Source organism: Aethalodelphis obliquidens, unplaced genomic scaffold, assembly GCF_003676395.1.
Source record: "Aethalodelphis obliquidens isolate GAN/ISIS:26980383/991018 unplaced genomic scaffold, ASM367639v1 scaffold97, whole genome shotgun sequence".
NCBI lineage: Eukaryota > Metazoa > Chordata > Mammalia > Artiodactyla > Delphinidae > Aethalodelphis > Aethalodelphis obliquidens.
In genome coordinates, this window is record NW_020838041.1 from 3,522,103 (window position 1) to 3,544,605 (window position 22,503).

At 60.8% G+C, this 22,503-nt stretch overlaps 1 protein-coding gene across 1 annotated transcript in view; it reads right to left on the minus strand.

The window, feature by feature from the left end:
* The window catches only part of SYT2 (synaptotagmin 2), an 82,919-nt gene that overhangs the window by 60,257 nt on the left and 159 nt on the right, over window positions 1-22,503 (minus strand). The window lies entirely within an intron of this gene.

The following is a 22,503-nucleotide window of genomic DNA, read 5'->3' on the forward strand; positions in this document are numbered from 1 at the left end:
CTGAAGCCCGCGCGCCTAGAGCCAGTGCTCTGCAACTAGAGAAGCCACCGCGATGAGAAGCCCTTGCACCGCAACGAAGAGCAGCCCCTGCTCGCCACAACTAGAGAAAGCCCGCGCGCAGCAATGAAGACCCAACGCAGCCAAAAATAAATAAATAAAATTTTAAAAATTGTTAAAAAAAAAAAAAAAAGCTTTTCACTAGGCTCGCATTTGGCCTTAATGATAAAAGGCTAAGCTGAAGCCAAATTCATGGATTTGCTGCTAATCGCTCTTCCTGGCTGCCTGGACCTGAACTAGACTTGACAGGCACAAAGGAGTCAGCTCAGTTCTGAACCCCATGACGAGATGCTAAGCAGGAGAAGCAAGCAGAAGAAGAACACGGACTACAAAACGCTATTTGGGTAAAGGCTGTGGACACACAGCCGGCAGCCCGTCTCCCATCAACCTCCTCTTTCCACGTGACTTCCACACTGAGAGAGGCCTCTGTCCTCCCCTCGAAACAGGGTGGATTTGTGACCGACAGATCACGTGGAAGTGACGCTACATGGCGACGGTTAGATAACGAAGTGCGTTTCCACCTTGGTCTCCCGGTACACCTGCCCTCGGAACCCAGCCACCATCGCCCAGAGAGGGACGGAGGTCACCCACCTCCAGCGGACGGCAGCGCCAACTCGCCACACGTGATGAAGCCGTGCGAAGTGGACCCTCTGGGCCGTCCCGTCCCCGCGCAGGTGTCAGAGTCTCAGCAAAGCAGTCACTGCTGTCGCCGGAGCCACGGAATCAGGGCGGTTTGTTACCTGGCATCTCCCCAGTATTAGCAGGTCCTCTGCTGTAACTGATACCAAGGCCAGCCCGCCACGCTCCGTGGGCGGTCACAGGGACAGGACCGGAGGGGACGCTCCAGCGGGGACTGTGCCTTACCCAGGATGCTTTCCGTCCATCCGCACATTCTTGTGAAGGAAGAGAGCATGGGTATATTATTTGTGTTGTTTTTAAAATATGGAAAAAAACTGACGAAACATTCATTCTGTGAAAATGGATGTTTGTTATATTTCCCTGCTATTTTAATTTTCTAAATTTCTTTTAATATGGTAGCCTGTGAAGACTGATTCTATGACCGCGTGAATCCGGATTTAGGGTCCGTGACTGGGAGGCAGAGACTGTTCCTCCCGACGTGTCTGCACCCCTTCTCCTCTCTTTCCTTCCGCTCTGAGGCTCCCCGGACCCGCCTCGTCACGGCATCGCCATCTCCGGCGTCCTCTCTGCCCGAGCCCCGCTCTCCTGAGCCGCCACCTGCACCGTCCCCCAGCCCGCTCCCCGCTCTCCCCAGGCTCTCTCCTGCCCGGCCCGGGCCCCACCTCCTCCGTGCGCACGCGCTCAAGCGCATCCCATCCATGAATTCACACGCGCGCCCACGCACGCCCCGCCCATCTGCACGCTAACCCGATCCCTGGCGCCGGCGGCCTCCGAAGTGGTAGTTCTCGTCCGACCTCAGCTGCCCGTTACCCCGTCCTTGCTGTGGCGCAGCACCCGTCTCCTGCCCTCCTGCACCTTGCCCCCCTCGGCCTGTCCTCCTGGGGCTGACACCGCCACCCCTTCTCCTTCCCTCCCTGCCCTGCTCCCGAGATGCCCCAACAGTGAAGACCCCGCGCCCCCTCCCGCACTCCCTTCCCGCCCCCTCCCGCACCCCTCCCGCACCCCCTCCCGCGTCCCCTCCCGCGCCCCCTCCCACATCCGATGGCCAGAGCCAAGCTCTTCCCCACCCCTCAAGTCGCGTCCACCTTCCCCCTCCGTTTCTGGCTCAGCTCTCGGCATCGCCTGGTCCGGGGCTCGGGGCTCATCTCCGGCCTTCTCCTCCCCTCTCCCGCTACCAGGTCTGGGGCATTATTCTCCTAATCAGCCCCCAGTGCAGGCACACCCCCAGAGGCCCAGGCCCTCACCGCTCCTCACCTGGATCCCATTACCGCCACCCCCCCCACCCCGTCTCCCTGCCGCTCGCCTTTAACCAGGAAGCACGTCTCTGCCAGAGAAAACTTTCTAACACTCACATCTGGGCCCACCTCACCCGTCATCATCCTCGATGGGTAACACGCAACTCCCAGCCCTCACGTCGCCTCCTGCAACCTTGCGTGCAGCTCACGCCTCCCTGCTTTCTCCTGCGGGACTCCCTCCGCCCAGGACGCCCCGATTCCTCAGGTGACCCCTACTCCTCCTTCAAGGTCAGCTCCAGTCAGAGTGTCCTCAGCACGACCGGAACCTCGTCTCACGCCGTTGCCCAGGATACGGGCTCCTGAGAGCAGCGCGGTGGCCCTTTTTCCCGTGTCTCAGAATCCAGCATGAACATATGGGGCTCCATACATTTTGGCTAAATACAGAGCTTCCTAAAATCAAACCTGAAAATCCAGAGGATTCTGATTAATGTGGGCCGTCGTGTGACTGTTGCTGAAACACGAGAGCAGAACACATGGCTCCGCCCCTTGGACACTCGGCGCTGGGGACGTACCTCTGGGGTCAACGAACCCGCGGAGCCAGTGGCGACAAGGTGTCACTGCTGGAACCGAGAAGTGCGTCCCGTTGGGGCGTACCCAAATCCCGCACCCCAGTCTCAGCCCTGCCCACGTCAGACACGCCTGGTGCCGTCCACCAAGTGATCCTGAGGACGGACGAGCCACAGGGGCAGGTGGACGGAGGGGCGGCATCCAGGGCTGTGTGCCCGCTGGGGGCCCCAGGCTGCAGGGCGCTCTGAGGGGCAGGAGGAGAGCCCTCGCAAAGGTAGCGTTTCACGGCGCTCCTGTGCCACAAGGCTAGGGCCACGGCCACGCCGTCCAGCCGGTGCCTGGGGACCGCGTCCCACACACACGTCCCTGGCCACACACGCACACACGTGCCCCTGGCCACGGCCAAGCATCGGGGCCCGACTTCCCTTGTTGCCACCCGCCCGCTGGCCTGACTCCAAGGCCATGGACCGTCCCTCAGGCCCTGCGGCCACGGGGAGTTAGAGGAAGGGCCCTGGGGCAGGAGCCAGAGATGTGCCCACCCTCCACAGGGGGACCCCACGGTCCACTCGGGACGTCGAGTGGAGGCCCCACCGAGAGCCCATCAGCCTCCAGGGCTTCAGACCAGACCACAGGAACTTGGCCACGTGGGCAAAGCCGGGGCAGGGTCCCCAGAGCAGGATGGGCCCTCCCCAGAGCGGGGGCAGGGATGCTGCCCTGACCTCGGGTATGGACGGCAGGCCTCAGGTGGCTGCTTGGGGGACTGCTTCCGTCCAGCGGTGGGCAACGTGAGGGCTGAGCTACGCCCCATCTCCTAGCACTGCCTGCCGTGGAGTGGGGAGTGGGGTCCTTGGTGCCGAGCTTTCTGGAGGGCAGCTGTGAGCCTGGCTGAAGGGTCACATCTCAGATGGTGCCCTCGTCAGCGGCCCATCGACCAGCCAACCAGGGGCCTTCTGGGTGCAGCATCCCTGACGCGGCAGGGGCTGCAGCCGGGGGGCCCCTCAGGCTCTGACACCACCCCCTGGCTCTCTGGGCCCCCATCCCATCTCCCCACTGAGACGGCCCCCATGCAGGGCAGGAACCACTTCCCGCTGCATCAGCCCGGCCGCTCGCACAGAGCTGGCGCACAGTAGGTGACAAGCAGGGCGTGCTGGCTACCTGGGGGCACGCACAGGGAGGGCAGGAGGAGCAGAAGCTGCCCTGTGGCCTGACTCCGGCTGCCCCACCCTTCCCAGCCCAAACAGGCTCCCAGAGAGGCACCACCAACTCGGGAGACTGGGCGCAAGTACAGAAAGTCAAACAGTGCGACACACAGCCACAGGGGTCACGGCAGAAGAGGGTGAGCTGCTAAAGGACACCGTACACAGCCACAGGGGTCACAACAGAAGAGGGTGAGCTGCTAAAGGACGCAAACAGACAGGAAGGGCCGAGGGAGCTGTGTCGGCGTTAGAAAAGGCTTCAAGGAGAAGCGGGCTTTCGTCTGAGCCTTGAAGGTGGGGCGGGGATGTGCAAACCCAAAACGGCTCCTAGTGAGCGACGGCCCAGAAGTGGGAAAGCCTGCGGGGGGCGGGTCTGGGTAGCCTCAGCGGACCCCCACGGTTCAAGGTGGGGCAGGTGGGGGGGAAGGCCGGCGAGCAGGGACCAGCCCACACACAGGACAGGCAGGAACCTGACCCAGCAGGCGAGGGCAGGAACCAGGGAATACTCAAGTAACCAGGCAGATCCTGGCCTCCGGACTTCCCAGCCCTTCCGCCTCAGGAAGAAAAGCACACGTGAAGGATCACAGCCCCCGCCTTCAGGAGACGTAGGGACGCCGTCCACGAATCAGTAAGGAAAAGACAGGTGACCCCGTAGCGAAAAGAGGAGAAGACTTGGGGGGGGCAAGAGGCACTCCAAGGAAGGCCAGCAAGTGCGTGGAAAGGGGCTCCACCGCTCAGTCACCAGCAAATCAAAGGAGAGACCACACCCACCCACCCGAAGACGGCTGAATCGAAGACACCAAGGGTTGGCAAGAATGCGGGACAGGAGGAGAAACTGGCAAGAGTATTCGGGGAAAATGCATAACCGCCCATGAAACACAAGACGCACACAGCCGGGTCGCAGCAAGAGGAAGGCATTTATCAAAAGCATAGCAAGCGCTTTGAGCGTGGGGCGGGGCCCAGGCTCAGGACCCACGCAGCCAGAAAAGGCCTTTGCCGGCAGGGCCTGGGCGGGGCCTCTGCTTAGCGCCTGCGCGGAAGGGGAGCCGCAGCACGCGGAAAGGAGGGCCTCTGCAGTGGGGGCTCCCGAGCGTGAAGGACCACGTGTTCCAGCAGAATGTGCTTCCTTTAGAACTGCCGAACAGACTTTTACAAGAGTAAGTACTGATGATAATACTGAAAGAAATTCATCAACGTTTATGAAGGAGATGAGAGAGCCATCATCTATTAGATGAGAAAATGAGTCACCATAATAATGATGAATGAAAATACTGCTCATTAGAAAGTCAAGGGAGCAACCCTGTGAAACTGGGCTATCATTCGGCAGTGTTGAGTTTTCCCTTCTAAATTCAGGTTATAGGTTGTTACAAGATACTGAGGGACTCCCCTGGTGGCGCAGTGGTTAAGAATCCGCCTGCCAATGCAGGGGACACAGGTTCGAGCCCTGGTCCGGGAAGATCCCACATGCCGCGGATGCAACCAAGCCCGTGAGCCCACACGCCACAACTACTGAAGCCCAGGCACCTAGAGCCCGTGCTCCGCAACAAGAGAAGCCACCGTGATGAGAAGCCCACGCACCGCAACTAGAGAAAGCCCGTGCACAGCACCGAAGACCCAACGCAGCCAAAGACAAATAAATAATAAATAAATAAATAAATGTTTTTTAAAAACATAGAAAGCAGGTTAATGACAGCACCAGACTGGAAACTACCTAAAGGTCATCAACAGTAGACGGACGGGTAAGTGGAGGTGCATGGACGACGAAACACGACTCTGCCGTGCGAAGAAATGAACCGAATGACGGGCAGCGAGACCGTGAACGTCGCAGGCGAAGCTCTGCGTGAAGGAAGACCGTCACAGGTGAGGGCGTTGGGGGCCGCGTTATTCCAGATCAAAACCAGGCAGAACTAGTCGATGGTGCCAGAGTGAGGCTGGGGAGATGCCCCGAATCCCTGCCCACCGTGGGGCGCCGGGGATGCTCTGTCCCCTGGTCTGGCTGCAGGTGGCGCAGGCGTGTTCCGTTTGTGACCCAACCGGGCTGGCAGTCTGTGCGCTCTCCTGGACTGATGTTGTAGGTCAGGCAAACGTCTCTCAAAGGAGAGCACGTGCAGAAGCTTGTCCGGGGCACCTTCTCTCCGGCATCCCCCGGCCCTGGACGTACGGCCCCTCCTGAGCGTCACACGTTTCTTCACACGTGTGGCAGAGCCTCCAACTCCCTCTCCGGCTCCCAGCATCTTAGCTGGACCCCTCCCTCCAGCCCTGACACCCTCCAGGAAAGAGCACTTGGTTGTGGGGGCGGTGACCTGCCACGTTAACGCAGCAGTGGGCTGGGGGCTTTGCCCAGGGGCCCAGCCTGCACAGGAGGGAGACAGAGCCCTGGCGCCATTGGCTCCTGGGATCCCACCCTCTCCCAGCAAACCGCCTGCCCAGGAAGTAACTGTGGGACAAACAGCACTTTTACCTCCTAAAGCATGAAGTAAACGAGAATAGAGCCGTTTCTGCTCACCTGGTGGCATCACTCACTCTCTGGGCAAAGTGTGTCTAGAGGTTATGAGAGGTGGGGCTGGGGGTATGTGTTGAGAGAGACTGATCTCACTAGTGACCCCCTCCACCCCAGGCCCCCATCCTCACCGCCGCTGCTCACGCCAACAGGAAGTCCACTAGCGATTAATCCACCAGTGACGCGGGGAGTCACCGGCGCCCACCTATCCAGGTCCAGGCATTCAGCACCCCATGCTTCCATACTCCCAATGCCGCCATCATTCTGGAAATTCGAGGCCCAGGTCCCCTGGTGTCTCTGCCCCCGAGGGCCCTCTGGAATCAGCCTTTCTTAAACATTCACAGTCTTCCCCATGTACTTCACCCCACTGCCCCACCTCACCCGCAGGCAGGGATGCCACGTGAGGGAGAGAGGAAAGTTCGGGGAAACGTACCCTTGGAAGCTGGTGTCTGGGTGAGGGGCCTGCGTTTCTCCTTTTTAATGCTCTGTTGCAAAATGCACCAGGTGTTTTATTTCAGTCCACACTGAAGCACATTCCAGGGCAAATTTCCTATCGCCTGTCACAGCTCAGGGGAAAAATGAACGCACGTTTCCCAGCTCCATCACCTAAGGAAACAGGCTCGCGGCAGAAAGCATGTTCCCTGCAGGTCAGGTGAGGGAATGAGGTCATCGGGAAACAGTCTCACGGGGTCCGAGGCGAGTGCCGGGTGCCCCTGGGGCCGGAGAGAGGACCAGCTCGGGGGACGTGGCCGTGGTCCCCGTTAGCACGTGCTCCCCGGGTCCTTGCTTCTCGCCCTCCTGCTTCAGCCTGGCTTCTCCTTGTCACGCCGCCTCCCATCCTAACCTCGGACAGACAGGGTCTCAGGGAAAACAGACAACTTCTCTCCTTCTCGAGGGTGGAGTCCCTGCCACCTGGGTCTCCAACGGCCAAAGAAAGAGGGGCCAAGGTCTGGGGCAGGGGCTCCCCACTACCAGGTCCCCCACGGGGCCGAGGACAAGTTACCCTGAAACCCATTCCCGACACTCTGCCGGGCGGGGCAGGCGGAGGCCCACCACCCCTGACCGCCGGCCCTGGCCCTCGGCCCGCACACCCCCTGGCCACTCCCCGGCCCCACACGCGGCCCAGCTGCGCCCCCAGCCCCTGCAGTCTTTGTTCCGTGACGCCCTCCGGCTCTCCTTCAGGACGCCTTCCTGACTTCCTTGGGCAGAACTGACAGCCCCTCCTTTCACCACTTTACCGTAGGAGTTCATCTCGACACACCGTCCTGACGTGGCACGGGGCAGGGACCATGTCTGCCACCTCCACACACGCAGCGCCTGCCCCCTGCCGAGTCCCCACTAAAACGTCGGCCACACGAATGAGCGAGGCTGGCAAGGACCCCGCCCGCCGGCTGCGTGTCCTCGAGAAGGTCCCCGGCCCCCGCAGTCCCGCACGTGCCGGGTGTGAGATGCCGCCCCGTCACGCCCTCCTGCCTGGAGCAGAGAGGAGCTCAGAGCGCGGCCCCGCTGGGCGGGTTGTGGGCCTTCAGCTGGACTGGGGGCTGAGTGACTGGTGGGCAGAGAAGGGGGCTGTGAGGGGGGCCCCCCACCGGACACTGGAGAGAGAGCCTGAGGGTGGTGACATCCCGGCCCGCCTGCGCAGACAGGAAGGGCTCAACTCTGAGAAACAGCCTCGCTGGCTTGTTTTTAAAGAATAGCTCCTCTTCCATGCCATTAATTCTTCCCTTTGGGAACCTGAGACATCAAAGCTATGCTTTCTTCCCACTCCCGTGCCTTCCTATTTGCCAAGTCCTTTGCACCAGACACTGAACTGAAGCTGAAATAAGGAGAACGGCCGTCTCTTCAGCCATCACAACCCTGAGGGCACATTCACAGAGGGGGGACAGCGCCCCAGACGGCCACCGGTCAGCCAGTGCCCCTCCTGCCGCGGCAGAGGCTGGGACAACAGAGACGCCATCGTGGGCAAGAGCTCGTGGCCACGGCCTCTGGTCCCCGTCACCTCTCGGACCCCGGGCTGGACTTCAGGGCACAACACCAACGTGCGTCCACCCCCCCCCCACCTGCAACGTGAACTCCGGCCACGCTGCTGTGAGTCTTGGTCGCCCCGTCTGTAAAGTGGGCTGATGCACTGCCTGCACCCTCCTCCTCCACCCCTGGCACCAGCGAGGAGGACCCTGTCACTAAAACACTCTGCCCACCCTGACGGAGGACACAGGCACAAGCAGGGCACAGTCCTGGGAGACCTTCTACTGGACGGCGCCCAGGTAGCAAGGGCAGACGTGCGTCAGGTTGGCAATGAGAGAGCTACCGAGGGATCTGGCTCTGCACCCAAATCCCCAATCACATGTTCCTCTCTGCCGAGCAAGCATCACTCACTGTCTCCCCTGCCCGCCACGTTACAGGAGAGCTTGCGGGGGGTGGGGGAAGTGCAGACCCAGGCGGCTGCAACAGGGGGGCGCGGGCTGGAGCCCGGGAAAAACTTCTCGACCACGGAAGGAGCTTGCAGGACGTGGAAACAGATGGTCAGAGGAACCGGCCCATCTCTCGGGGTCTTTCAGAACTGGCGAGTGTGGGCCGAGTTAGTCTTTGCGCCTGAAGCAGTGTCCGCAGGCAGCCCTCGCCCGCCTCCGGCAGTGATGGGAGAGCCGGGACAGCGCGGCACAGGGAAGATCAAACGGGGAGTCAGGGTGTGCAGGCCCTGGTCGTGGCCTGCAACTCCGTGGAGGGTTAAACGCTCATGGGAGCAGCTCCAAGGGGGCCGACGCCACACCGACAGAGCGGGGGGCCGTGGAGGCTCCGCCGGGGAAGGCTCTCCCTCATCCCCACCATGGAGCCAGGCCCCGAGCAAATCCTGGCCCAGGCTCCTCCCTAAACACGGTCTCTGCTGTACTGTGCACCCTGCAGAGCTGATCAGCAGTGGTGGGGCGGGGGGCGGGGGGAGGAGGCTGGTGCCGACCCCTGAGCACACACCCCGAGCACAGCAGACTCTGCCCGACACACACACACACACACACACACACACACACACACATACATACACACACACACACACACAGGCACACACACACACACACACACATTCCCATCCTCCCATCCCCCACAGGGACCAGCCAGCCTTCTCAGTCGCTGTGGCTGTAATTCTATCCCGGGATCCCAATGACATCATTTACTACCCACCAGCCATATGACCTTAGGCAAATCACTTAAATCCTCTGAGTGTCCTTCCTCATCTGTAGAGAAGGCCATTCTCCAGGACTGTCCACCCTCAGTGTCCCACTGCCTCGCAGACACCCCAGGGGCTGCCTGCCTGCCCCCTGCCCCGCTGCCCGCCAGTTCACTGACATTCCAAACACTGGGCAGCAGAGACACCCCACAAAGCAGGCAAGTCCTGTCCCCAGAATTAAGGACTCTGGGCCCTGCCCCTCCCCCGCAAAGTTCACCCTGAGAAGGCTGCCCCACCGGCCCCCTTGCACAAAACCCCGTTCCCCCCGTGGAAAAACCCCCCACCCCAGGGCTCTGAGAGTCAGGGAAAGCCAGGAGTCCCACACGTCCCAGGAGGGCAGCGGGAAACATCTGATTACCCCAGCCTGCTCCAGCCCCGCTCAGTCTTTCATACAGGAGCAGTGGTCCATCAGTCACCATCAATTATTCATCCATGTCAGGGCCAGAGCCAGGCACGCAGCCCGGGAGCCGCTGGAGCGGGTCCCACCGCCACCCTACCTCCACTCCCCCAAAGGCAGTCGATCACCTCTCCCATCCCGCCCCCCCCCGCCCCGCCCACCCGGGGTCTCACGAGCGCCCACCTCTGGAACGTGTACACGATAGTCAGATGGCTATCACCCCGCTGAACACATGGCCAGCACGTCACAGGCCAAGCTAAGGCCGGCACACAGGAGCCTCACAGCAAGGATTTCCAAGAACCAAGAAGCAGAGAGACCTGCTCTCTGTCAAGGTTGACAGGCATGTCTGGTGGCAGAGGTGCCTGCACAAAAGGTCCCAGGCTCCGTGTCCCCAGAAAGACGCCCACTGCCAGCCCAGCCCCGGCCCCATCCTGAAGGTCTCCTTTCCGCAAGGAGAGGTCACAGGATCCTGGACTCCAAAAGTCAAAGAGGAGGGACTTCCCTGCTGGTCCAGTGGTTGGGACTGCGCCTTCCAATGCAGGGGGTGCGGGTTCGATCCCTGGTCGGTGGAGGAGGGGGTGGTGCTGAGATCCCACATGCCTCGCGGCCAAAAACCGAAACATAAAACGGAAGCGATATTGTAACAGACTCAATAAAGACTTTAAAAATGGTCCACATCAAAAAAAAGATCTTTAAAAAATAAATAAAATAAAAGTCAAAAAGGACAGGCCCTCAGGACCGAGCCAGCAGTGCTGCAGGGCCCTCCAACAGCGCAACCACTGAACCCACCCGCGGACAAGGCCCTCCCGTCAGCATTCGCCCAGTAAACATTTACTCGGCATCTTCCAAGGACCAGGCGCCAAACACGACACTAGTTTACACCCAGCACAGCGCAAGTCCTTGCTGACCGCCTTCCTAAGAGTGGGTCACGGTCAGTCTTTGTGGATCAGCTGCTGTTCACTGGCCCAGCAGGAGATGAGACGGGGAATCAGTTCTCCTTTGGACCAGAGCCTGGAGCTCGCAGCAGTGAGGCCGAGGCGCCCAGCTTGCTCCCCCAGGGCCCCCGCCCACAAGAACACTGTACCCATGCGTGCGCCCAGCTGTCTTCTCTGCCAGGATCTGCCTCACTGTCCCTGCCCTGCCCTACTCCCGGACCTGGTTCTGCCCACAGGTAAGGAAGGCAGCCGTCCACCCGGTGTTATGAATGGCACGAGGAAGCACTGCCCCAAATACAGCCCGGGGGGCGCAGGGGAGGGGAGGCCTGGGTGGCAGGGACACCAAGGAGGCACTGGCATATCTGAGCGGAGTTTGCAGGGAAAGGCACCAAAGGGGAGACAGCAGGTAACCGGACTATTGCGTGGGTTCTCCCTTTTGTTAGGTGAGTCCTGGAGGGTCCTAGTGACCCCATGAGGAGGGTGGCACCTGGGCTGCCTGCCTCTCATGACTCAAGGGATGACAGTTACACCTTCTGCCCTGGCCATGTGCACTAGACAGGGACACGGGAGGGCGTGGATTATCCATTTTGGAAGGTATGTGGTGGTCCAGGTGGAGCTGTGGGTGGGGAAGGAGAGAAAGGGAAGGAACAGAGGCGGAAGAGACCTCCTCCACCTTCAGGGCATCCTGAGCTCTGGAAGCAGAGGAATGAGCCTGTTCAGATGAATCGAGAGGCCGGAAAGCAGCGCTGCCCAGCTACAGGGCCCTTAGAGCTCTGGAGAGCCGCCAGCCCCTGCCCACCTGCCCCGGCAGCTGGTCCCGCCCCCTCCTACCCGGCCACGCCCCACCCCGTCTGCAGGCGGCCCCCAGCTCAGCCCTCACGCCCGCTCTGACCCACCAGTCTCGAATCCTGGTGCAGCCCCCGCTCCAGGGAGGCCCACCCCAGCCTCGCTTCCTGCTGGGTCCCCGCAAAAGCCTGCCCCTCCCACCAGCCCAGGCTGGTGTCCGCACGAGAGGAGTGGGCAGTGAGGCGTCAGGATAAGGGCCAGAGGGACCGAGTCGCTGACACTGGGAGGCCGCAGCCGGATTCCAGGGCCTGAGGTCGTGTGTCGTGTGTCCCTAACGCCCACAAGCTAACCGTCCCAACCCAGGCCACGCGCGTGAAACTGCTCCTGAAGGCCTCCTGCTAAAGGAGTCCCAGACACGGGCTCACGGCAGAGGTGCTTGGAGCCCGTGCCCCCATCTTATCGTAAGAAGTGGGACCCAGGGGGAAAAGGCGGCTCGGCCACGGTCTCAAAGGGAGGGAACAGTATCCACCACACTGGTTGTCCCCTCGCCCCCGCCTCTGTCTCCGCCGAAGGTTAGGACGCAGCCGGGACCCTCCATCAACTGAGGCGCGCGGGGCTCTGTCCGTGGTGCTGAACCGCCGCCGCCCCGCGCCGCGCGGGCCTTGGCATTGCGGGCGCCGGGGGCGGGTCCATCCTTCTGCAAGGAGGGGGGATAAACAGGCAGATGTCCCAGAGCATGGGAACGGGGAAGCGCAGCACTCCAACACCTCTGCTCGTCACCTGAACTGGGCGTGTGCACCTGAGCGGAGATGCTGAGATACGGTCCGTTCAGAGAAGTTAAAAGTGAGAAAACAGGACTGATCTGGTGAGTCCCAGGGTTCCCAAGGGGAAACTTTCAAAGAAGGAATTCACAAGAGAAATGTGGAGGATATGCGACAGGAGAACCTTTCAAGGGTGTGGGGGGATTCTGAAGGGTCCTGCCAAGAAGCTGGAGGTCAGGTGTCAGGATCTTTCAATGTCACACGTCCAAAGTCCAGAACCGTGACCGTGACCCTTCTGGGGTGCGGTCCTTGGAGTCTAGTGGGCAGAGTGCCAAAACATTAATGCACTGTCCACCCGTCCTCTGTTGGTGGCAAAGTAACTTCAGATTAGGTTTATGTGTTTCTAGCATAAACCCTGAGACTCGTTGGGAACATTTGGAACAACATCAGGGTTGTGTTGAAAAGAAGGGGCTGAGTCTATCCTGAGCCCCAGCCTGGAGTCCTTGCTGAAAAACCGAGAAGCTGTATTCCTCAGGGACCTGGTTCTCCACTGTGCCTTCACTACTGAGGTTGAGTGATGGTGGCCTGTTGCAGGGCAAACATTCCACATGTGTGAATGGACCACATACAAAAGAGCCGTTTCATGCACAGCCTCCTGGATTTAAATGGGCAGAACAGGTGGTGGGAGCATCTGCGAGTTCTCCTGCAGGTTTCACTCTCACAACTGAAGTCTCCTGATACTGAGTCCACACACAGACACACACACACACAGACACACACACACCCACGCACACCACCCCTTACCCTGGAGATAGCGTCACGGCACGGATGAAGGGGGCTTTCACCCTGCTAAGCCCCTCTCGCCCAACGCTGTTCTCCCCACACACACACTGAGATGCACCCACTGAACACGGTGACACCGGCACGTAGCTCTCCCCACACAGACCCTAGGAGGGAGGCAGTTGTGGTGGTCAGTCTACCCTCTCCTGAACCTACCCTGGCCCAGACTCTCCTCTGGGAGGGAGGACTCACCACCTGCTCGGTCTTCTGTCACAATGTCTAACAACATTTATTGTTCAGAAACTCCTCTTGCATCCACTTGAAATACTTCACACTTTAGGTTAATCCTATTGCCTTTCTGACATCGTGAATCATTTTTAAAGATGTGGAGAGTCTCCCTCGTTGGAAGTGGGGCACGGACCCCCCCGACCCACATACACACGGAGAACCTGTGGCCACGGGTAACGACAACAAAAAAGTCCAAGGACACAAAGGCCCCTCGAGAGCACATCTGATCCTCCCATTTCCAGGGACAGCACTGCCCCAGGGTCCCCTGAGGAGAAGCCCTGGAGGAGCCTATCTCCCACCCTTGTTTCTGGGTCTGAAACGTGAAACACCCTGGCCTCCCTTAACCCCCAAGCCCAGCACCCCCCACCCCAGCAATCACATCACCAGCAACTAATACACTTCTCAGAAGCCATATTTCTATTACAGCAGGACAAGAGAGCAAAGGTGTGATTGGGCTCCATGTGACTGAGTGTGACAACTGCACAGTTAGCCACATGTGTCATCAAGAGACAAGAACTAGGGACAGTTCATGCTCAAAAACTCATTTCCAAGAGGACCTGACACCTCCCCCCATCTTTTGTTTACTGTCCTGCCTCCTCAGACTGTAAGGGCCGCGAGGGCAGGGACCCGTAGGCTCTGTTCCAGCAGAGTGCCTGCTCGTGGGTGGAATGAACGAGTGAGTGGGAGGCTGGAGGGGCTGCAGGCCTGGCCAGGGACACACAGGGAGGGGCTGTGAGGCCGGGGGCCCTGCTTCTCTACCAGCTCCAACACTGAGGACGGAGGACAGGCAACGTCGTGACTTTCCTTCCCTGGAGAACTCAAGCACAGAAAGGATGCTTGACACTGGGGGCTGGTTTGAGAGGCCCCTGCTGCAGGCGAGGCTTCAAGCTGCTGGAAGGAGGGAATGAGTCTACATGCTTTTGTACGTGCCTTTCCCCCCTCATCCTTCCCCAAACACCTCTGTCACCGGGGCAGGGCGCCAGGTCCTGACGCAGACACATCATCTCACCCACCCCGCACCAAGCCCCTGCAGCCCCTGAGCGACGCCCTCCAGGAGGAGCTGCAGCCTGGACATACGGCCTCAGGGTCAATTTCGTCCTCAATTTCCAAAGGATGTGAGAGAGAGGAACCCGTGCCCACGGGCAGGCTGCCAGCCGTGTGTGCACAGCAGGTGTGCCTTGAGTGTTTGTGTGAAATCGTGGCTCCTTCCTACCCTGAGCCACATGCCCGGAAGTGCCGCAAACCCCAGACAAGAAGGAACTGCTCTCTGGAAAGGGGGCCGCTTCGGATCTCTCTCGTTCATTAAGGGCCAGAGCCCAGGGCCCCAGAACTGAGAGTCCTGGGAGTCCCAACCCGCCCTAGGGAGGCCCTGCCATCCTCTGAGCACCTCCAGTCACTCTTGAGTTCTCTGCCCACTAGTGCCAGCCCAGGGCCCACCGTCAGCTCCTGGGTACAAGGAGGATGAGCCGGAGGGGAGGAGAGCTGGAGAGCAAAGAACTCCCGCTGCAGCTGGAAGACCCCACGGGACACGGCCAGGGTCTGAACGCCCACCACCCTCCTCAGGAAAGGACCAACTACTCCAGTGACCCTTCTCATCCGGGGCTGGCGGAACCCATCTTTTCCTGTCTTGGTCTTTCCCCACTCCTGGACTACGGCGGGTGTAGCCCAGGATGGCTGAGTCGGAAGCAGCCACGTGCCAGCGCGTCACTCACCTGGTGTGGCCGCGAAGAGCAGGACGTGGGGCCCCACACGGCCCAGTGCGCGGGTGCAGACACCTACCCTTGCCCGAGGCAGCCCTTCCAGCAGCCTCCAGGCCTCCCCGCCCTCTGCTCACCCTCCCGGGATGATCTGACCCCAGCCTCTCAGAGCCAGAGCCCGGAAGCCGTGGAACAGACAGCAAGACTTCCTGTCCTTCCCACCCCGGAGACCACGGCGCTGGATCTGCCTTCCCATACCCCCCTGCACCCCCGCTCGCCACCTACCCCTGGGGGGAGCCTGGGGACGCCTCCCAACCTCTGCAGGGGGGGACCTGGCTTCTGTCACCGTGACCCCTGGGCGCCCCTGCTGCTCCTCCAGCGGGAGCCCTGCTTGGCTGAGGGTGGGCCCGGGTCTCCCCAGGAAGCCTCAGACCTCAGGGCGGCTGCCGACCGCGGGCTGGGCCCTGTCCCCTCCCTGACCCCAGCAGCACCCAGGTCCCAGCATCAAAAAGCTAATCCAATCTTAGCTGTGCTCCCCTCACAGGGCCAGGATGGATCTGTGCTCCCTCCCTGCAGGGCCAGGGCAGCCTCATTAAAGGGATGCCTTTTCCTCCCCGTGGGAGAGTCACACTGGGAGAGCCAGCCCTGTCCCCTCTCATCACTTAACCCCGCGCTTTCTGCTCACAGCGAGCCGGCCACACCTCCACCTTCCTTGGGTCCTGGCGGTGGGGCTGGGCGTCAGCCCCCAGCCCTCCTTCCTGGGAGCCCAAGCACTCGGCCCCCAGGTTCTTCTTTACCCTCCCTGCACCCCTCCCTCCAGGTGCGTACAGGGAACCCAAGGGCCTGGCCTCTGACCTCTGACCCCATCACTGGGCCTGAGGTGGGCTCACGTCAGTGGGCACAAGGGACCACAGCTGACAGTGAAGGGGGAGCCAGGCAGCCCCAGGAGGACAGAGATGCAGGACGGTGTGCTGGCTTTTGTGCAAACACACACAGGAGGTCACAAAGGTCACAAAGGGCTTCATTTTTGCAAACAGCAGGAAAGTTGCTCCCTCGGTCACTTTCCAAAAGAAGGACACGCCCAAGACTCGGGGCCATCAGTTCAGACCAGAGTCAAGGTCAGGAGGAGACACTCCACGCACACCTTCCCGCCCTCGGGGAGGGTCCTTGCAGTCCAAGGCTGACCTGGGGATGTCACCTCTGCTCCGGGAGGGGACAGACAGGCAGCCCCACGGGCCCCAGGCCACACACGCGTGCCCACCCCACCTGGGGCCGACAGCACAGCATCTGCGCTTCAGAGGAGCCCGAACCTAGGAGCGGGCGTGAGGAAGGGGCTACAAGGAGAAAGCGGAAGACAGGGGCTGAGAGCTGAAGGTGCAAGGCAGCCCCTCTCGCTCGCACACCCGCCGCAGTCAGTGCCAAGTCTGCTCTTTCTCCACACCGAGCAGGAAGCTGGGTGCAGGGCCATCTGCCCCCCGCCTCCCCAGCGACCAGCTGCCGCTGTCACCCCCCTGCCCCTGCCGGGCAGCCTGAGCTAAAGGGCATGCAGGAGCCTGGGGTGTGCTTCCATGACTTGGCCTCCGTCCCCCTGCCTCTGCTGGGCTGTGGGGAGGGTTAAGTGCCTCCGGCCCCCCATCCTCAGTCTCAGAGCCCCTCCCACTCCTCCGTTCATCTCTGCTCCCATCCCCCTAGCGCCAGGCTCACAGTTACAGCCGCTATCCTCGGTACTAAGTGCGTGGCATGGGTGAACTATGCTCTAATTGCAATATTCCCTAAGTGCTAAATTCCAGGGCCACGGCATCAGCCCAGTTATGGGAAGCCCTGCTAGGGCGCTCCGTGGGCTGAGGACGCCCTGTCCCACTCAGAGGCGCCTGGTCCCCACAAAGACCTCAGGGGAGCCTCCCCATGCCCGGCCACGGTCCTAGCCCAGTCCCGGGGTGCCCAGCGATGGGGTTCAGGCTTCCCAGCTTCTTGGTGGAGGGCACAGAGGGCTCCACAGTCAGAGGAAACCCGGCCTTGGGGGGCAGCTGTCCTGGGCCAGGAGCGCCTGGAGGCCCAGCTCCCAGGTGCCACGCCCTGCCCCGCGGAGGCGCTCCCACGCTGCTCCCTTCTGCGCCGGCACCTTTTAGGAGTAGGTCTTAGCCCATCTGCACTGGGAGTGGAAGGAAGGGAGCAAAGCAGAGCCTGTGGGTGGCTCTAGCCACCCTCGCCGGCCAGGCCGGGAGCAGGGCTGTGAGTTCCTCAAGGATCCTGCCTTCTCAAGCCCGCACGTGAAGGACAAGCAGTCAGACACCAACTAGATCCCATTTCCCTCTGCTTTCCAAGGAGCCCCTCTCTATCCAGTCGGTCCCCACGGCCCCCAACATGCATGCGCACACATGTATGCGTGCACACACGTGTATACACACGCGTGTACACAGGCCTATGTCCTGCTGCTGCTGGGAGGCAGAGGAAGCCTGCAATTAGAGAATTCGGACCTTGCGGAGGCTTCTGGTGCCAAGGCAGCATCCCACTCAGACGAGGCTACTGAGGCCGGGGCCCCACCGTCTCTCTGGCGCACCCACCACGGCTCCCCCCGCCCCCTTCAGGGCAGGCGCTCCTGAGGTTGCCCAAGCCCCATGGCAAGTCCCACGAAAACCCAGCACCAGCAAAGGAGGCCGACTCAACTTTGCCAAGGGGGCACCCCCTCATCTGGTAAACATCTGTTGCTCGTGCTCAGAGTATGAATGGCCTCATCCCTGAGGACCCGTGAGCGTGTTTGTCGAGGGCTCCACAGGCGGAGTTGGTGGGAAGGGGCGGGAGGGGAGGAGAGCCCCCAGGACGCCCCTCGTTGGTGTGAGATTCTGAACAAGTCAGATAACTTCCCTGGGCCTTTGCCTCCTCATGGTGAAACGGGACAGGGATGGCTGTTCTGAGGACCGCAGTGACGAGAGATGCAAAGGCTTCGTCACAGGGGATGGACTGAGGGAGAGGAGGGCTTGATGAAGCAGCGGGTCGGCACCCAGCTCCGTGTCCCCCCGGCCACACCGGCCACTGTGGCTCTGCCCACGGTGAACGCTGAGCTCCAAGGCCCCAGACAAGTAGCCAGAGATGAGTCTGTCCTGACTTCAAAACGGCAGTCAGGCTCCTTCTTCTCCTTTTGCCCGACCCCCAATCTGGGGGCTGCCCGGTAGCACCAAACCCTCTGAGGTTCAGTAACCATTATAATGGCCCCGGCAACTCGTACCCCACCTTCCTGAGCGGCCAGGTCTGGAAGGGACCTAGCATCCAACCTCCGGACCCTGGTGTTCGGTCAGAAAGTCCCACGGCCAGATAGGTGAGGAACTCTGGTGGAGAGTATCCGGAGAGGGAGCTTTCAGGACACCTCTGCGTCCCATGCGTTTGGGGATCCTCCTTGGTGTGTAACTTTGGACCCCTGGCTGAAGTTCAGACGTCTTTCGGGGAGGGGCTGATGGCCAGGGGCTCCCTGCAGTCCGGACTCACAATGACTGGCCAGGATCCAAATCTACCCATCACTCTGGCCACTACCCTGAACTCTCAGTTGCAGGGATGAAAATGAAGAATTCTGGGACACATCCTTCCCCAAAATTAAGCTTTGGTAAGACACGGCTGGGGAGGCATAAATAGCTACCTGCAAGTCAGATGGATGAAACGCTGGAAGAGCGCCCAAGGAAGCTATAGCTGCTCCTTCCCTTGAGTTTTTAAGAAAAGCCAAGGGGGAAGTGCCCAGTCCAGCTGCGGAACCCAGAAGGAGCCATCTAAGCGCTAGGAGGCAACACAATAATGATAAAAGCGCTTCCACAGTGCTCCCGGAGCTGTGCACTGCTCCAAGCACGTTCCTGGAATTAATTCATTGAATCCTCACCAAGAACCTGTGTCACACGTGTGAGTTTTAGCTCCATGCTACTGATGGGGAGACTGAGAAACAGAGTTTGGTTAACTTGCCCACAGTCGGGGTGAGTGGCAGAGCCCGAGGGAACCCAGGCGATCTGGCTCCAGTCACCACCCGGCCTCAAATAAACATCCACTGTGACACTCCTCCAGGAAGCCCCGTAGCTCCGCGCGGGCTTCCTCCTCACTGAGAGCGCAGGACTGGACCCCAGCTCCTCTGACCGAGTGGATGACGGATATCAACCCGCTGTCTGTGCAGTGATTGTTCACGTGGAGAATTTAGAATTTTATCTGTCCGGCGGGCTATGTTAACAGTTACCAGTTATTGAGTGCTTACTACCCTGTGGAGTGAGTGTTACCACCTCTGTTTCATAGATGGAGCTCACCAGACCTGGTCAGGTTAGCCCATTATGTGCTCTCCAAGCATCCTGTACGTGCGCCTAACACCTGTCACAGCCGTGATTAATTACCTATGTAATTATCTGTTTAATTGTGTTACTCAGGTGTAAGTGCCATGAAGACAGGAAGCAGGTCTGTTTCGTTCCCACTGAATCTCCACTGCCTAGCATAGCCCCGGCAGATAGCAGACTCTCAGAAACTAACGGCTGAGTGATGCTCAGAGCAGCTAAGTAACTTGCCTCGGGCCCAAGGAACGCAAAATCCAAAATGCCAGGGATTCCATCTGCTGTGCTCACCGTGGCATCCACAGTGACTAGAACAGAGCCTGGCACATAGCAGGGCTCACCAACAAGCACTTGTTGAATTCATAAAGTCACACTCTGTAATTAGTGGCCAGGAGATTTGAACCCAGGCCTGCAGGGCTCCCAGCCTCTATGCTTCGCTGCCTCCTATGTCAACCACACCGCCCCCGTACTGAGTGAGCACCTGCTACTATTCCTTCTGGCTGCCATTCCGGTTCTGAAAGAGTGTCCCCATCACCCTGGACCCTGTGTTGTCCGGCTCAAGAAAAGTGAGCCCAGCTTCAGCTAGAACCTACATCATGAAAGTCCAACTACCCAACCACAGCGCCAGGTGAAACAGTCCCTCCTCATCTACAGCCTTGGACCACCCGTGAGGAAGCTCTGTCCAGGGAGGGGGCGGCGAGTCCCACTGTCCCAGCCCAGGAGCCCCAGCCTCCTCCCCCACCATCCCCACCGTCCCCACACCCGCTCCCAGCCCACACACCTGCTGCCCTCTACCTGAGGGGACCCAGCTGAGCGCCCAGCGGGAGACAGAGGGGCCAGTAGAGGTCGCACTTGCCTGGGGCTGGGGAATATTGATTGGCTTGGAGAGGACAGGGAAGAGGCTTCTGCAGGTCTCTGCTGTGCCAGGGACAGCCCTGTGGCATCTGCCTGGAAGCCGCCTGAGGGTGAAAGGGAGGATGCCCTCCGGCTGCAGTACAAAGTCAGGAGAGCCTGGCCCAGCTCCACAAAGGGTCTCCCTGCCCCTGCCAGGTCTGCAACTAGGGGCGTGCTTTGCCCAGGGATAAAACCAACACCAGTTATGAGATGAAGCCAGTTGCAAGCTCTTCTGTAGGGAAAGGGCAATGTTTACAAACACTAACACCTTTCTCTTTCCCTGGTCCTGATCGGTGGGTATCAGGTCCCAAAGCTGAAAAAATGAAAATTGTATTTGCATAATCCCCCCCACCTAAAAACTGTTGCCTGGAAAAAAGTCCTGGACTGCGGAACAAAACAGACTCTCAGTACAGCAGGCTGGGCTCTACTTCCCGGGGACGGAGGGCCCGGTCCACGTGAGGCTAGAAGTGGAACGCTTACCTCTGCGTCAGCTCCTCCTTGGACAAGGCAGGGAGGGGAGGGGGCGAGCCTCAAGCCCAAGAGGTGGTCAGAAAAAGCCGGGCCCCCCAGGGTCATCTGTCCAAGAGCCAGCAGGGCAGGGGAAGTTCACCCGCAGCGCGGAGCCTGGGGTGAGGACCCAGGTAGCACTGGTCATTCCCTGGGGCCGTGGAGAGGAGAAGGGCTGGGGCCAGGTTCTCTGGGCCAGGCTGCAGCGTGCCGGGCCAGGACCCCTGGCGCTGACTCACCCCCAGAGCCCAGACACAGGCCGCAGCTTGCAGTGCCTGCCAGGCCGCTGCTCACCAGGACGCCAGGCACGTCCCACTGCATCAGAGCTGCCCTGCCCCTCCCACCGGCCCCTGTGCCTGGGTTGCAGGGGCACTGGGCACGGCTCTTTGGCTTCTCTGGTGGTAACAGAGATGCTTCTAGCAGCCTGGAGACTGGACTTGTCGGACCTAAGCAGGGGGAGATGACTTGGGAGGATTAAGGCTGCCCTGTTCTTACGGTCACACCCTCTGATGAAGTGCCCAGGTTATGGGGAGCTGGATGGGTGGGTCGAGGACCATCTATTATACATGGGAGCCTCCCCCCAGGGCCGAAGCAGGGGTGGGGTGGGGGGAGGGGGGAGGGGGCCCCCCAGCTCTCCAGGTCAGACCCTAGCCCACCCTCCCGTCTTTCTGGGTAGCCCTGGATCCTAAGGACTTCCTGGGCCTTGAGCCCACCCCACTCCAATCTGGGCAGCCCTCTCTCCCCACTGCAGTGTCCCCTTCTGGGCCGCCGCCTCCTCTGTCCTTGTGCCGCTTTCTCTCGGCCACCACAGGAGAAAGCAGCAGTGAGTACTTAATCCTCTACCCTAACAGCGGCGGGGGGAGGATGCTGCAGAGGGGAGAGATGGGGCTTTGGCGGCCCCCCTCACACACACACACCATGGGCTGGGGGTGTCCTGGAGGCACCTGTGGAATGTGGGAATGAAAAGGGGGAAGGAGAAACGATAAATCACATATCTTTTTAGTTAAAAAATAAGCACCCGGTGTCCTGAGACGAGGAGGGAATAGAGGCAGGGGAAGGGGGAACCCCAAGCGGGAGAGTAAATGAAGGAGCCCAGGAGGCGGGTGGGTCTGGGCGCCCAGCGGGGGCGGAGGGCTGCCGTGGGACGGGACGTCCTAGGTCTGCTGAGTCATGAGATTTGGAGGAGGTGAGGGGCGCCTCCATCCCCTTCGCGGCCCTTGTCCCAGCTCCTCCGGACCCTCACTTCCAGACAATCCCCGTACTTTGCCTCCTCGCCTTCTCCCCATCCAGGGTCTCCGCCTCCCGGAGCTCTAGGACGCTCCCCGCCCGCCCCCCTCCCCCACGACGGCGGGGCCGGCGGTCCCCGAATCTTGAGGCGGGTGCAAGAGAACCTCCGTTGGAGACCGCTCAGGCGGCAGGGGTGGGCGAGACGCGAGTGAGGGTGTCCCGGAGACGCGGGAAGGGCGGGGGGCGCAGAGGCCGGGGGTTCAAGGGACGTCGGCCGCCCCTTTGCCCTGCAGCTCGCCCCGGGGTGCCCAGGGCAGAAACCTGCCCCCTCCTCCCGCCCCAAACCGGCAGCGCAGCCGACTGCTCGCCGCTCGGGTCCAGCTCCCCAAACGAAGCTTCATCCGGACCCGTGCAAACTCCCCCCAAAGGACGGGGCGGGCGCCAGGCCCCCTTGGCCTCAAAGTTCCCCGACCCCACCCACCGACGGGAGCAGACCCCACCCGAGGCCCCTCGCCTCAG